Here is a 5,000-nt window from a genome sequence, read left to right on the forward strand (position 1 = left end):
TATATACACACACACACACACACACACACACACACACACACACACACACACTCACATGCACATGGGCATTGTGCATGTGAGTGTGTGTGTGTGTGTGTGTGTGTGTGTGTGTGTGTGTGTGTGTGTGTGTGTGTGTGTGTGTGTGTGTGTGTGTGTGTGTGTGTGTGTGTAGTTGTGTGTGTGCACATACATACGCACGCACAGACAATAGAAAGAGCAGCTGACTCTTGTAGCTGACAAGTGATCCTGTTGTTTGCGTGTTCCCGTTGTTCCTTGGTTTGGCTGGCGGTGCATGTGGTTACTGTATCTGCATGTTACTGCACACACCTCGCCTCACAGCAGAGCCTCAGCAACAGAACATAAATAAATACACAACAAGTAAAAACACAAGGAGAGCAGAGCACACATTCACAGATCTGTGGTTGAGAATCCAAGATTTGAGGGGGGGGGGTCAGAAGATGCGTTTCAAGGTACCTACTACTGCCAGGGGCGGCACCATCAGGGGTAGAGAACGCTGAGTGTTCCCGAAGGGTTCCTAGTTCGATCCCGGGCTTCCCCAGAGTTAGTGTCGAAGAATCCTTGAGCAAGACTCTGAACCCCTAGTTGCTCCTAGTGAGCAGGTTGCATGGTTTCCTCCACCATCTGTGTGTGAATGGGTGAATGCACAATCTCTGTAAAGCGCCTTGGATAAAGGCACTATATAAATGCACAATTTACATTTGCCTATTTAATGCTTGTACAAAGTGACCGTACAGTAGATTTCACATAGGCCTGATTATATTTTAAGGTCATCCATTCTTTTAGGTTAGTTTTGAGTTTGTGTATAGGGAGTCGATATTTTTTAATGGCTTTTTGTAAGGGAATTCCACGTTTAGGTGGCACCACAGCAGAATGCATTCTCCCCCATGGTAGCTGTATTTCCTGCGGCGTTTCACCATAAGGTGATTGTTATGATAACATGATAGCTTGCCTGGTGGAATCACTTCTCCATTTTGTCTGAGGTCTGGGTATTTCACCACCATTTGCCACGAGATAGCCCAGTTGTGGTCATAAAATGATGTCATCGATGAGCTGGATTGCACAAGAAGAATCTGCACGGCAACAGTCTATTGATTTGCTGAAAGCTTTATGTATGATATAGTTGACCGCAGTCAGTGTCTTTGTCAATAAATATTTCCGCACTACATTGGCATGTCAAAGCAAGCAGCATCCTGCTTTGCCAACTACTGTGTTTGTCTGTCTACAAGAATGCACTGTGTTCAGATGCCAGGGGCCGCTTCCTCTTTTTCGGCGCCCCAAGGTTCCTTGTTAGGGCCTACACAGGATGTTTACATATTTCTCCATATATAGAGTATGCACGTGTTATGTGGTGATGCCTACTGAGTGGCAAAAAAAAAAAACTTTCTGGCCTTGACAACCCATACATCCAAAAAGAAAAATCCTATCTTTCATCTAACATCATGAAACAATGTTAAATGACGTTAAACTCACTTTACCACTCACTTTGTCACTCGATTTGCCATTCACTTTATGCATGCTCTGTTTATGTCAACAAGCCTTGTGAAAATGTATATGCTTTGTTGACTGTTGTGCAGACCTTTGACCCAGAAGCAGTCCCACCTGCAGCAACTAATGTAAGGTTCTAATTAAATTCACGCAAAACAAAACTCATGCTGTTATTGTAGCACTGGTTAGTTACAGGTAAATCTTCCAATTGTTGTAATTTCCCAAGAAAATTTAAAAAAACTAGTCTCACGCTATTTCTCAAACGATCCCCTGTTATCGTTTAAGCCTCACTTTACTTCTTTCCAAAGTCTCTAAGCTTGAAGTGAAGTTTCACTTTATACATACAGCAAATGTTTCTCCTTTAGAGCAAGGAATACCTTGTTTTGGCAGCATACTTGACTCGTGTACTCGTGTACTTGTGTCTGGTCATTTGTCATTGGATGTAAATCATTGTATGTTGTATGGATACATCATTGTATGCAAATGACAATTGGCTGAGTTTGATGTGTAGCCACATCTCCTTGCACTGGTCCCTCCTCATCTCCTCAGAAGGCCAAGCCTGCGCTCTCAAGATAAAAAGCTCTCAAGATAAAAAGCTGAAATGTGGAGATACAAGGTTTCTGAAAGCCAGCCACGATATAACTCAAGTGTTCCTAATAGGCTGCTTCCATCCCAGCCCCCAGCAGACAAGTAAATCTCCAGACCACTTGACTGCTCTCGACTCTGTTTGGCTCCAGACCAGACCAAAACACGTGGACACGTGCGTGTGTCTATCTGCATCTCTTTAATCCTCATGAGTCCCTGGACACCTCCTGTTATTCCCTCTACACCAAAACCTATTGGCCTTTTTTTTTCACTATTTAAAATACTTCAAATACCCGATCTACATCGACACGATGTGAGCGTGCAGATCAACTATTTCAACTATTAAAAAACATGGGAAAAAAATTATTGATTCCGGATGGGGACCCAAATGCATTTGAGTCCCCATCAGGAATCAATGGGGGTACATTTATTGTAATCAAATTATTGTCTTAGGAATGCAACAAAACCCCAAATAATATTATTGAACTCAAGTCTCCATGGCGTGAGTAATCAATAGAAAAAAGTCATTTTGGGGGTGAACTATTACTCCTTTAAGGCATGGACGAAAATAGTGCACCAAATCTCTTTGCTGTATATACAAGCTCAAAACGTGTCACGTTACGTTATGACACATCTGGAGCTTGTAGATCTGTTATTTTTCGCTGAATGTTCGCCCCCAGAGCTAGGCGTTCATGATGCTGCACAGCATATTTGTATTCAGTCCAGTAGTATGTGTGAATGGTGGCTGACCTTTTTGTGCTTTTGAAACGTGCCGTGGTCACAATTCATTGCGACCGTAGGTCACATTTACTACCAAAACCTCCACAGGCTGTCCGTGGGTCAGTCAGTCAGTCACACTTTTGCCCTGCTCATATCTCCGCAACCGTTGACCCGATCCATGGCAGATTTTGCACACACACTCCTTGACTGCCAAACTACAACCTCCAAGGACCCCCGGAGCCCCAGGTCCCTGGGGGACCCCCAGATGTAAAAAATGACCAAATGTGGTCACACGTCACACGTCACACTTTTCCCCTGCTCATATCTCCGCAACCGTTGACCCGATCCATGCCAGATTTTGCACACACACTCCTTGCCTGCCAAACTACAACCTCCAAGGACCCCCGGAGCCCCAGGGACCTGCCCTGGGGGACCCCCAGATGTAAAAAATGACCAAATGTGCAAAAATGACCAAATGACCACTGCAACGGGGCTGCTCACGGTGAATTCCCGGGGACCACCGACTCCTGGTGCTCCAGAACGGATGCAAAAGTGGTGGCGCCCCCAGTGGAGGACCCCCTGCCACTGCAGCACACATAAAATGCCGTAACTCGGGCTAGGAGCGTCCGGGAGAGCCGGGGCCGGTACCTATTCGTCCGCCAAGGCAACGCGGACACCCCACCCCTCATTTCTCACATGGCCCTATTCTAGCGCCACCTTCAGGCCGATTTTTAAAACACATTTTTGGACACTGCTCCTACAGTTTTTGCCCTAAAATCACGAATATCACTACACAGCATGTCTACACTCATGTCATCAACATGGATCAGGAAGATTTTGGAAAAACAAATGTTTGCCCTATTTGTGGAGATAAGCCACCTACGGTCGCTTATCTCCCGATTAGGGAGTCTTACTGGTAATGTGTACCGTGCGTGCGTGCGTGCGTGCGTGCGTGCATGCGTGTGCACTGCACACAAGTGTGTGTGTGTGTGTGTCTGTGTGTCTGTGTGTGTGTGTGTGTGTGTGTGTGTGTGTGTGTGTGTGTGTGTGTGTGTGTGTGTGTGTGTGTGCGTGCGTGTGCGCGCGTGCGTGCGTGCGTGCGTGCGTGTGTGTGTGGCGGTGCACAGCGGTACGGATCCTTCACACACAGCACCCCCATCCCCCACCCCAAACACACGTAAACCCCACCAGCAGCAGCAGCACACACAGCTCACGTGTGTGCGGCAGGGAGAGAAGCGTGAGGCTGCAGAAAAAGCCAAAACAAGGGGTGGGGGGTTGGGGGTGAGTTTGAGGAGAGAGAGAGAGAGAGAGAGAGAGAGAGAGAGAGAGAGAGAGAGAGTGAGAGAGAGAGAGACAATAATGGGTGCTTTACTGGTGGTTATTGGGGGCAGCTGTTTCCTCTCTCTCTCTCTCTCTCTCTCTCTCTCTCTCTCTCTCTCTCTCTCTCTCTCCCCTCTTTTTCTCTCCAACCTCTACTTCTGTTGCGCTAAACTACTCTCCTCTCCTCTCATCCCCCCCCTCTCTCGCCTTCCTTTCCCTCAGCCGTTTTCTTCTCACGTGTCATCATCGTCATCGTCATTCAACATAATTCTTTTCTTTTTGTCATATTGGCTCAAGACTTTAATTTACTGAAAGCTCAGACGGTCATCAGATGAATGATAAAACTGTGGATGTCGGTGGACTGAAATGACAGGGAGTGTAAATCATTCTTAAGTGGGCAAGAAAGAATTGGTGATGGTTGAAACACTGGTTGAAACATGCATGGTTTAATTACCCTTTTCTTTTCTTGTAGTTTTGTAAAGGTGGATTAATCAGAGACTGTCCATGCAACACCAATGTCTAACTAAACCAAATGGTCTGAATATTATTTTTAGAAAATCTTTGATTTCATATTATAGCTGCATGTTTCCTCTCTTCTCCTCTGTCATTCTCTGTTCCTTCAAGGTCACCAGCTGAGAAAGTGCACACGTGCGCACACACACGCGCACACAAGCTTCACTCTATCTCTTATCTCTCATTTTCTCTCTTTCTCAAGTGTGTAGAGTGCATGGGCGAAGATCATTCTGTATTCAATTGGGTGCTAAAGCCGACTCTGTATTCAATTGGCTTCTAAAGCCGACTCTGTATTCAATTGGGTGCTAATGCGCCATAGACATAAAAAGGTAGACCAACTGAGTGTGTGCTGGCCA

The sequence above is a fragment of the Nannobrachium achirus genome (genome assembly GCF_963921795.1).
Source record: "Nannobrachium achirus genome assembly, chromosome: 3".
In the NCBI taxonomy this organism is placed as follows: domain Eukaryota; kingdom Metazoa; phylum Chordata; class Actinopteri; order Myctophiformes; family Myctophidae; genus Nannobrachium; species Nannobrachium achirus.